The sequence below is a fragment of the Drosophila ananassae genome, chromosome 3L (genome assembly GCF_017639315.1).
Source record: "Drosophila ananassae strain 14024-0371.13 chromosome 3L, ASM1763931v2, whole genome shotgun sequence".
Classification (NCBI taxonomy): Eukaryota; Metazoa; Arthropoda; class Insecta; order Diptera; family Drosophilidae; genus Drosophila; species Drosophila ananassae.
The window spans coordinates 25,728,069-25,740,699 of record NC_057929.1 but is presented as its reverse complement, the minus strand read 5'-3'; positions in this window follow the sequence as shown (position 1 = coordinate 25,740,699).

Sequence of the window (12,631 nt, the reverse complement as noted above, 5' to 3'; positions counted from 1 at the left end):
TGCGGTTTCCAAGTGCAGTGGAATGGACTCATCCAAATCTAGCCAAAGTTCCTGTAACAGGATCTTTCCTTTAATAAGGATCGGGCTTAATAAGCCAAGGGGGTCGAAAAGCTTTGACGTCACCGAAAGAATATTCCGTTTAGTCGCCCTTTGACCCATGACTGACATATCAATTTCGAATTTAAATACATCATCTTTAGGAACCCAAACGATTCCTAATGTTTTTGTCAGCTCTGAGTCCGAAAGTGTTATTGGCTTAACCGTGCTCTCGGATGCAGTAACTTCAGGCGAGTTTGAAAACCACTTGCTCAATTCAAACCCTGCGTTTTGAAGAACCTGAGTTACTTCAGACTTAATTGTCTTTAGCTCCTCCACGCAACCAGCACCCGTTAACATGTCGTCGACGTAAAAGTCAGACCCAATAACTTTAGCAGCTCGAGGGAATGTATTTTTCGCGGATTCACTCAACCTCTTCAAACACCTTATGGCCAGGAATGGGGCTGGTGCAGTGCCATAAGTAACGGTGTTGAGCTTGCACAATTTCAAGGACTCAGACGGGTCTTTTCTCCACACTATCAACTGGTATCGTCGATTTGCTTCATTTACCATCACTTGACGATACATCTTTTTTATGTCGGCTACCAGAGCGAATTTGTTTAGCCGAAATCTAAGAAGAGTTGAGTAAAGCTCTTCCTGAATTGTTGGACCCACCATCAATAACTCATTTAAACACTTCTGTGTGGATGTCTTGCAGGACGCATCGAAAACGACTCGTAGTTTGGTCGTTGTACTTTGCGGCCGCAAGACACACTGGTGGGCTATGACGTAGTGTGGAAAAGCAAGAACGTCATTGCAGGGGACATATGGCCTAGGGATTCGTATTCTTCCATAAATTCCAAATACATTTTCTTTAAGTTCGGATCTCGAGATAATCTTCTCTCGAGCGACAGAAATCGGCGTTTGGCTATCTCGAATGAATTGCCCAAAACGCTTGGATCCGACTTAAATGGAAGTTTAACTTCAAATCGACCTGAAGGCAGTATTCTTGTAGTCTTCCGATAATGTTCCTCACATAGCTCTTGTTCTGGCGACCATTTTTTTTTAGAAGATGGAACTTCTTCCAACGAACAGAATTTTTTCAAGTTTTTGTCTATTGACTCTAATACTTCCTCTTGGCAATTCAGACTAGAGACCGGCTGTGGAGGAGTTGACTATCCACCCAAGGAGAGTTTTTTGAAGGATGGGATGGTTCGGACCTTGTTTTATTTGGCCAACGGACAACAATTCGAAAAATGACTCAGCTCCAATTAGCATATCTATCCGCTGAGGTTTGTAAAAATATGGGTCTGCTAACGGCAAGGTCTTCGGTAGGGTCCAATCTTTTACGTTCACTGACTGGTCAGGGTGATAGCCTGAAATGGTTTTCAAAACTCAAAAGTCGAACAGAAACTCGCTACCATTGACCCTCGACTTCACCAAGGTGTGTATCTTTTTCTTAACTTGTGAATTAGTTTGACCAATTCCAAGCAAGTTGATGCACGATTCCTCCCTACGGATCTGTAAGCGTTGAGCAAGATCTTCTGAAATAAAATTCATTTGTGACCCTGAGTCTAGTAATGCTCGGGCCAAGATGTGCTCACCATTTTTTGTGCGAACGCTTGCGATCGACGTTGCTAACAAAACCCTTTCTACAGACGACGCATGCAAAGCATGTGAAGTAGAAGGGCCATCATTCGTTAACTCTGGAGGAGGATTTTGTGTGGGTGGTGGTAATGCTAAGTTATTTTCGGTCACTGTAAATCGGTGCAGAAGTTTATGGTGCGATCTTGAACAGATTTGACACCTGGTCGATTTACAATTCGCTACCGTGTGACCTTTTCGCAGACAATTCAAACATAGGGAGGCTGACTTAACAAACTCAAACCTTTGCATTACAGCAAGGCGAGCGAACGGACTGCACTGGGCCAAAAAATGGTTGTTAGCGTTACAATAACTGCAAGCTGGTTTGGCGTTGGTATTAGAACAAGCCAACGAAGTTCTATTCAGTTGCTTGCTGAACCCAGTTCTTTCTTGTTTTGGTTTGCCAGTCTCTTCAGCGGACAGATGCTGGTATCTACGATTTAGTATTTTTTCGAAATCGGACCACAGCGGCAATTCCTCATAATCCAGTGACTCTTCCCATTTTTGCTTGGTGACTGGATCCACTCTACTCAAAACTAAATGAATAATCATTGAGGTTGCAATTTTAGTATCATCTCCTATGGATAAAAGTGATCCATAAATTTATGATACAGTGTCGATGAGACTTTCGGAAGGCTGAACAGTTGACGTATTTGGTTCGCAAAGATGAGACATTCGTTATCATAGACTCTTTTTAGACTAGCGATAGCTTTGTCGTAATTACTCTCGGTGACCTGGAATGCTTTGACAGTTCCTAAGGCTTCACCAGAGAGGCACGAAATTAAATGATTAAATTTCTCGATATCTGGAATGTTCACATCTTTGTCAACTAATGTCTCGAAAAGACATTTCTCGAAATGAAATTTTTGAAATCCGAATAATTTCCACTGAATTTTGGCAATGCCAAACTAGGAAGTCGAGCTCGAGTTGGGGCTGCAGAAATTGCAGTAGCTGAACGGGAGTCTTCAGCTGAATTAAAGGCATTTCATAAGGACATGATCCTTGCCTTGGTAGTTATTCCTAATTCTTCCAACTCGGCTCCGAAATCATCCAATTCATCTATTTGCTCGATCTGGTCTTGCGATCTTGAACAGATTAGACAATCAATCATTTGCTTTAGAAATTGCCTCATCTAAAACCTGAAGCCTGCACTCTAGCTCGGTTTTGTTTAGAGGAAGTGATCCATCTTCCAAACGTTCCTCCAACCGGCGAATGCTTTTAACTTTGACATTCAATCTTTTTTTTAAGTCAATAAGAGTCGTGGAATTAAGTTTTTGTTTGGTACTTTCCATTATAAAAAATTTATTTTTTCAATACAAAAACGAAAACAATGCAAATTTAAGATTTAACAATTTATTAAAATTTTTTTTTTGTTAAAGAAATTTTATTAATTTATTTAAATTTTTTATTAATTTTAAAATATTAATATTAATAATTTATTAAAAAAAAATACATTTTAGAAATTTATTTAAAAATTTTGAATTTAATTCAACAACAAGAAAATGCGAAAACGAAAATAATTAATTAATCTTATTTAAATATAATAAATAATTTATTAAATTAAACCAAAAAAAAAATCTAAATTGATTAATTAATTGATAACGAATTATTGATAGTCGAGGCACAGAGTATCCAAAAAAAATAGTTGGTCGCCAATGACACCGAAACCAATATGCACGACCAAATTGTAGGGGAGCGCGTCACTTGGCGGACCGTTAAACTATAGGCGCCAAAAAGTGCATATACATACATACAGCAGCGGATAACGGTGGGAAACGGAAACGAGAATATTATTGCTGCATATATATGTATGTATACCAAATATATATGCACCTTTATTAATCTGTAATAAATAAATCATTTTTGGCTGCACTTTAGTATTTATTTGGAAGATTTGTAAATTCAAGAACGAGGGGTAGGGGGCGACAGTGATTGCAAATAATATAAATATTTTCTTTTTTATTTTATCCACAGGCAGTACATTTAGGTCAGCACATATATTTATAATTAAATTTTTATACCTGGGGTTCTGCTTTCGGATCCTTTAATCCTGCGGCCACTTTCCTTTGACAATCGATGCAGGTGCAGGGCATGGGGACGACAAATCCTTCCAGTAGCAGCTCGATTGGAGAAGTTTGTTTCGCGACGCGGAGAATTCTATAATTTTTATTTGTGAATTCACCACCACAACCGTCGCGAGCAACTCTTTTTTTTTTGAATATATATATGTTATATATATATTGTTTATATATGTATTGTGCCACAGTTACTATTTTTTGTTGCTTTTTTATTAAATTGTATTCACTACAGTCCACCCGGGGGCCCAAAAAAAAGGTACAGTCCAAAAAGGTGGCTGTAGAATTAAATTATTGCAAAAAAGACGAACGAAAACGAAAAATGCGTGCACTCTTTTCAACGTTATAAATTCGATTATATTCAACAAAAACTTAAGCCTAGCTTATCTAGTGCGGCGAAGCGGGGCGAATTCATGGGAGAGCACAAGTGAGAGCTTTACTTGCGCTCCCGCTCCGCCCTAAACTAACTTATACTATACTTCATACATTCCACTTAATTATCTACATTAATTATACAGGGATCATTTAAAGCGATGCCACAGACGACATATCGGACAATTGCTCATTAATTCTGAGATATTCGGAAGCCGAATTTTTCTCAGGTCCGGCCCTTGGTCCGACCAGTCATCCCATAATCTTCCTAATTGATATTCTACGGCCAGCCGGCTAGAAGTCATCAAAGGGCCTGTTGTCCCTGGCAAATATTCTTAGTATTTGCCTCGCAATACATTTTTTTTTATTACCCCCACTCGGTCACTGCTGGAAACCCGATCCTGCTGCATATGCATTTGTGTGGCAAATTCTTGCTATTCATTCAGGCTCAGTCCCCCCTTGACCCTGTCGCTGCTTGGCAGGGCACCGGCTCGATTTGACGAGCTCATTTACATTGTTGCTAGAGCGGGCTCTCCGACCCCGCACACCCCTTGCCATGCCAACTGCCTTCATGGGCAGAATAGCTTGAGCAAGCATTCCCCTACCAGTGCGATTTAACTTGGCCACATATGAGCTCTCCATTCCAGCGGTACAGGGAGAATAAACCATACGCTAGTGCCTCAGAATCTGATAGCGAAGGGCCCCCGCGTACTAACCCCACAGTAGGAATTATGGACCCAGAGAAGCTTAAAGTTGTAATTCAGGCCGCGGTTAACCATGCCTTGGCGGAAAGGGTCAACAAAGAGCAGGAATTGCGCCAAGCCATAGAGCAGTTGGCCGCCCAGGTGGCAGCGGTGCAAGTCGCACCCACACAAGCAGGGGCTCCAAAAATCAAGGTTTATGAGCCCATTGATATCAAAGACAATGTTCAATGCAATGAGCCTTTAGATGCCGTTAAATGCCTGCCCGAATTTACGGGGGCACAAGAAACATACGTATCTTGGCGGAAAGCGGCGGTAGCTGCATATTACATTTTTAGGAATTATGATAATAGCTCACGCCATTATCAGGCGGTTGTCATAATTAGGAGTAAGATCGTCTTTCGTAAGGCTGACTTTATGAAATTAAATAAGTTAATTTTGGAATTTGATTGGTCTGATTTACTGGCATGCGAGGATATAAACATCGCATTACAAAAATTGTATAACACTTTGAACATATTTTTCGACGCTTGCGTGCCGTGGAAATATTCGTCCGCTTCAACGAATCCGCCTTGGTATACAAGGCACCTTATAAATTTAAAGAATAGTATGAGTAGACTTTTAAATAAACATAGATTATCTGGCTGTACAGTTAGTTATTCAAGATACTTAGTAGCTCGGTCCAATTTCACCGTGCATAACGCAGAATGTTATAGGAGTTATAGGAATGTTATAGGAGTATCTTTTCCCCCACTGCTTACGTTTGAGAACTCTTATGCGAACACCGATCAGGCAATGGCCGATCTCTTTGCACAGTTTTTTCAAACTACCTATTCACCTAGCAGCAGTTTAGCTCAGCCTTACATTTTACCTTATATTTTGCCCATCTTTCGATCAAAGTGGTGTGTTATCGGATCTTCTTAAGGTTAAGCCCGTGAATTTGCCAGGCCCTGATGGAGTACCAGGCTGTGTTCTGAAGTACTGCGCCGAGGCACTGTGCAAACCGCCTGTTAAACTTTTTAATCTATCGCTGGAAACTTCGATCTTTCCCCTTATGTGGAAGGAATCCTTCATTATTCCGCTGCATAAAAAAGGGAAAAAATCCGACGCTGCTAATTATAGAGGCATCTCTAAATTGTCAGCAATTCTAAAGCTTTTTGAAAAACTTATCACTCCACATTTGCAACACCTATGTAGTTCAATAATAACTCCGTGTCAGCATGGCTTCATGAAGCGCCGCTCCACCACTCCCAACTTATTGGAGCTAACATCTTTTATCACGGATGGCTTCCGGAATGGCTTACAAACAGACGTCATATACACTGACTTCAGTAAAGCATTTGACTCTGAATGGTTAATTCGCTTCTTATAAGTAAACTCAGTCTTTTGGGATTCCCAACTGATCTTCTTATGTGGATTTCGAGCTACTTATCAGGGAGAACCCAACGTGTTTTCTTTAAAGATGTTACTCGCGTTTAGTCCGCGCCACATCGGGGGTGCCCCAAGGAAGCTATCTTGGACCCCTACTTTTTACTCTGTTTATTAACGACTTGCCCCTTGCCTTAACTAATTCACTTGCTGATGACGTTAAGCTATGCCTTTAGTATAAATTCGATTTCCGATTTGGATAAACTTCAAAATTGGTGTTTAGCAAATAACCTAAAGCTTAATGGATCGAAATGTAAACTTATGTCTTTTTACCAATCTAGTCCTCACCAGGCTATGTACTTTCTCTATGGGAACGCCTTAGAACGATTAACTTAGGTTAACGATCTAGGTGTCCTATTAGATTTGAAACTTAAACTTACCGACCATGTATCTACCATTGTTAATAAAGTTATGGGTGTGCTTGGTTTTATTAAAAGATGGTCAAAAGAATTTAATGACCCGTACATAACTAAAACGTTATATACATCACTGGTCTGTCCGATTCTTGAGTATGGATCGTGTGTCTGGAGTCCTCAATATGGAGTAGACCAAGATCACATTGAATCTGTACAAAAAAACTTCCTTACTTTTGCGCTTAGGGGACTTAATTGGGATGCAAATCTTTACCTCCCCTCTTATCATAGAGGACTTTTACTAATCAACTTACCATCTTACCATGAACTTACCAAACCGTAGAACGGGTGCTGGGTGTCATGTAATCTTATAATCTTATTTATGGAAATATAGACAGCCAGCATTTTCTAGCACGCTTAAATTTTAACATTCCTAGTAGAAGGACCAGAAACTTTCGTCCTCTACTCCTCAGCCATTGTAGTTCGACATATGCCCAACACGATCCGTTCAGGGTATTATGTTCGGACTACAATGCACAGTGGTTGCGCCCATAGGCCAAAAATAAAAAAAGTCATAACAACAAAAATATAGGAAAAGTAAACAAATCGCTTCAAAATTGTCCAAACTTCTTTGAGGCTTACTAAATTTGTCCGGAAAATTAACCGTTCTTCTTAAAAATAGAATTGAAGTTGAGTGAAGGTGTTTATTTTCACAGCGCAGTTTGCGCGCATCGCGAATTTTTCATAACAAAACCGAACTTTGAAGTGGTCAGATCATTTATTACGTATCCAAATTTAAAATATTTGTAATGGATTTTGAAGTTGAAAGTATTTTCTAAAATTTGAGATATTATAAAAAATCGTACATGTTAAACTGTTCTTGTTATATTAATTTAAAAAAATACATGTTTTTTGTCTATTTTTTGAACGTCTTTTTCATGTTTAGTTAAAGTTTTAGTTGTGATGCCACAAAATGCCACAATTAAGTTATATACCAATGTGTTCGTCTGGCCCTTAAGGTAATAAATGTGTAAATTTTTGTTGCAGAAATTTGCAGATGTGCTTACTATCGTGAAAATTCTAACACCCTCTTAACTTTTTCAGGGTCAGTTTTGCACTACAAAAATTTATTTTCGCTTGTGGGGTTGATGTTCTGTTGCTTTGTCCTTCGTCTTTTGAGTTTGTGTTTATTAATAGATTTGCATATAATAGTTTTGATTTATTTTTTGTTTCTTCCATTGCTTTAAACTTTATTAAGTTCTTCTTATAAGTGTGTTTTCTCACGTTTATATGCTTTTAATGTATGGTGCAGTGAAGAGGGCTTACAGAATTTTATGTTGATAAAGTCTTATAACTCTTTCTTTATACAAATATAAGTAAACATCAATATTTAGTTTGTTTTTTTAATAGTAAGACTTCCCTCAACTTAATAGTTACGTAAAACTTAGGGATTACAATTTAATGCTTATATTTAAAGGTCAAATATTTAATTTTAGTATTGGAAAAAAAATAATTTTATGAAAAATCGCGCCATTGGTTTGTATGGAAGCTATACGATACGATTTTTTTACAGTGTGTTTAGAATACTTTCATAGATTTTTGGAAAAAATTTCATTGCGATATCGCCACTAGAAATATTTTTGGCGCGGCACCATACAAGCCCAACCACTGTCGATGGTTCAGTTATATGGCAGCTATAGGATATAGTCGCCTGATCCTTATGAAATTTTGTAGATTAGATATTTTGACCAAATATAACATCTGTGGAGAGTCCCAACTCTCTAACTTAAAAAACACCAAATTTACGGCATTTCCGATCAATCAGTTATATGGAAGCTATAGGATATAGTGGTACGATCTGGTAAATTTTTTTTATAATATATTTATAATACTTTTCTAGATTAGTGGTGAAAGTTTCATAGCGATAGCACACCTAGAAGTATTTATGGCCGCGGTTCCATACAAGCCCGACCACTGTGCAATGGTCTCTACCACATCTTGTCACTTTGCTCTACTAACAATCTTAAATCGCTTATATTAACCGCCTTATCTGTGCAACACTCTTCCTCGTAATATCTTTCTCCTAATCCTCGCTTATCTATCTCGGATCTATTTCCGCGATTCGAGACGTACGTTACGCGGCAGCGTCCCTCGGTCGGTTGGACGGGAGGTGGGCTGTACGTATGCAGTGGGAACCGCGCAAAAAAAAAAAAAAAAGATTAGGGGCCCTGCCGATGCAGTGCTATCCCCGTTCGGCACAATATTGAATTTTGATGCGATTATAGACCGCCTCGATTTCACATATAGTGACAAACGACAGATTCACGTCATCGAGCAGGATATGGGTACCCTCAGACAGGGAAGCCTCACGCTTCTGCAATACTATGACGAGGTCGAGAAAAAACTCACATTGCTTACTAATAAGGCAACTATGTCGTACGAAGCATCGGCGGCAAGAATTTTATGCGAAAAGTTCCGGGATGATGCGCTCCGCATTTTTATTTCGGGCCTCAAGCGCAGCCTCTCCGATGTCCTTTTCTCGGCGAAGGGCATGCAAACTGCGCTGCCATTGGCTCAAGAAGTGGAATCAAACCACGAGAGGTACACCTTCGCAGCATCGTTCGCGAAGAGCCTGGAAGATAGGGACAGGAAGCAAGTTCCAAAGGCGCAAGATCGCCAACAAACGTCCTATCAAGGACACTTCCAAGTGAGTGCGGGTAAAAACCTGCACTTCACTAAATAACACAAGGCTCAGGTGCACTCCGCTCCGAGCAGTGACAGGCGTCGCGAGAACACGCCAGAGGCCATGGATGTTGACCCTTCAATGTCTAGGTTGCTCAAGCCATCTCAAGCGCCCATCTCAAGCGCCTACCAAAATAGGAAGCCGGCAGAGTCCGATCGATCGGGCCCACACAAAAGGCAGAGGGTTAACCACGTCGAGCAGGGCGCAGGTGAATCCGGGGTAAAATATACCGCCGCAGCTTCAGGCGCGGCTCAAGAAATTGGCGACGACGCCATTAAGGAACATGATTCGGACGTCATTAATTTTTTAGGGGAAAGTCCCTACTACCCGTCATCAGGCGACGAGTGTTGTGCCAAAGTTCATTACATGCCTGGCAAAAACAACCTCATTGCAGATGCCCTCTCGAGGCAAAAACTCAACGTTGTAGAAGAGAAAGAGGCATTTTCAAGTGCGGCCACAATCCACAGTGAGCTGTCGCTAACTCACACCATCCCATCCACGGACAAACCTCTAAATTGCTTCCAAAACCAGATAACTCTGGAGGAAGCCCGCTGTTCGCCGAAACGCAGCTTCGTTCTCTTTGGAAACAAGAGACGGCATAACATTGACATCTCTTGCGAGGAGTCATTGCTGGAGGAGCTCGCGAACGTAATAGTTCCTAAAGGCGTAAACGCCATCCATTGCGATTTGCACACGCTAGCAATGGTACAGGACAAATTGGTTCGGCAATTCCCTGCCACCAAATTTTGGCACTGCAAAAACCGAGTAACGGATATTTTTGCAATTGACGAGAGGCGGGAGATTCTCACAGGTCTGCCCAAGAAAACGTGAAGCAAGTACTCTCCGAGTACTACTTCCCGAAAATGGCTAGTCGCTAATTGTAGGACATGCGCTAAGGCGAAGTATGGCAGACACCCCAAGAAGCATGAGCTTGGCGAGACACCACTCCCATCTCATGTAGGAGAAATGCTACACATAGACATTTTCTCCACGGACAAAAAACATTTCCTTACGTGCATTGACAAATTCTCGAAATTTGCCATGGTCCAACCAATTCCCTCTAGAACCATAGAATTTTTGATGATGAATTTTTTCCCTAAAACCAAGGTCATATATTGCGACAACGAACCATCGTTAAAATCGCACACTATTTTGACCATGCTGGAAAACCATTTCGGCGTTAACGTTTCAAACGCACCGCCCCACCACAGTACCTCAAACGGACAAGTGGAGCGCTTCCACAGCACTCTGGTGGAGCTCGCCAGATGCCTTAAAATTGATAAAGGCATCAGTGACACCGTCGAGCTAATCTTACTGGCCACAGCCAGGTACAATAAATCTATCCATTCGGTCATCGACAAGAGGCCGGCCGACGTGATACAAACACAATCGGAAGAACCACTGTATGAGATTCAGGATAAGATTAGGATCGCCCAAGATAAGCTCAGGAACAGGGAAAATGCTTCCCGACCAAACAGGGGGTTCGAAGTTGGCGAAAAAGTCCTAGTAAAATCCAACAGGCGACTAGGCAACAAACTCTCTTCATTGTGTGAAAAGAAAGTTGTAGAAGCGGACATGGGGACCACAGTCCTCATTAAGGGGAGGATGGTCCACAAGGACAACCTTAGGTAGACGAGGCATGGTCATGTTGACTTGATTCGTCTGATAATTTTTTACCATCTTTTTTCACATTTTTTATTCCTAGCCACTTGGCATAAGTTTTCTTATTTTTTATTTGTCATTATCATTGTTTTTACTTAGGCTATTCTACGCTTTATTTTATATGCTTGGTGGTGGGCTTCTTAAATTTTGCAAAACACTACAATGAATCCGAAAATTACAGGTTCACTACTATACCTCTGTTATTCCTTTTGACCCTAACATCGGCACACGTCACGGACTACTCGCAGGCCAAATACATTCCTATCATTGTTGGTCGAATATTAGTATGGGAAGAATTTGCATTCGTAAGACACACGGCAAATCTCTCAGAATACAGGCACGTGGTGGAAGAGACTAATAACATGATTCACATGTTTCCCCAGTCACACATGCAGAAATTTTTGAAGGTAGATGTCGCTCACCTGCGTGACCTGCTCGAGTCACTGAGCATCCACCATAGAGTAGCTAGGAGTTTAGACTTCTTGGGAGCGGCGTTAAAGGTAGTGGCAGGAACGCCAGACGCGGAGGATTTTGAAAAAATCAGACTTACCGAATTCCAGCTCATTAATGCAAACAATAGACAGGTCAATATTAACAGTAAAGTACAGCAAAAGATAATAACATTACTAGCACAGTCAATCAAATTCTGAGGTCGGCTAATCCCAAATTGATTTGGGACACCTATACGAGATGTTATTATCTCGGAATAGGATGATTACAATGGAGCTGCAGAATTTATTGCTTGCAATAGCGCTCGCCAAAATCAATATAGTTAGCCCTAGCATACTAGATCATGCAGACCTGGAAAGTATGTGGATAGAGGAGCCCACAGATACCCCCATCAAAGATATATTGTCCGTTGCGTCCGTTAAAGTTTTACAATCCACTAACATTATTCATTTCATTATTAAGTTTCTTAAAATTAAGACAGCTTGCGTCAAAATTACAATTTTTCCCGTGTCACATCACGACACAATGCTCAGACTGGAAGACAAGGTCATAGCGGACTGCGATGGAGAGATCCACACGGTAAAAAACTGCTCCATGTCATCGGGAGTAACATTTTGCCAACTGGCGCTGAGAAGATCTTGCGCCCAGGAACTCCACGCGGGTGGGATTGCGCACTGCGACATCCAGCATAGCGATCTGCATCCCATCACATTTGTGGACGAGGGAATCCTCATCATAAACGATCGCCCGGCTCGTGTGAGTGTGGATAATGGCACTTACATCTACTTGCAAGGAACACACCTTATCACTTTCATCGAGAGTGCTACGGTTAATGAAACACGATATATCAATCATGATATGACCCAGAAGAGGGCACCAGGAGTAGGCAGCTCGCCTTCCCTGAACATTTCTCTGGAGCACAATATTCTCAGCCTCCCATACCTTCACCGCTTGAGTGAACGTAACCTGGAGCATATCAAGAGATTTGGGGAAGATGTCAACAACTACCGCTCGCACCAGATAGCGCTAGTCGCGGGAGCAGTTTGCTGCCCGTCGATTTGTATCGGCCTCACTTATTGGCGAGTCACCCAGGCCAAGAGATCCACGGCCCAACTAAAGGAAGTGATTGCCCAAATAGGGTCGGCCGAGGGCGGCCTTAATCTGGAG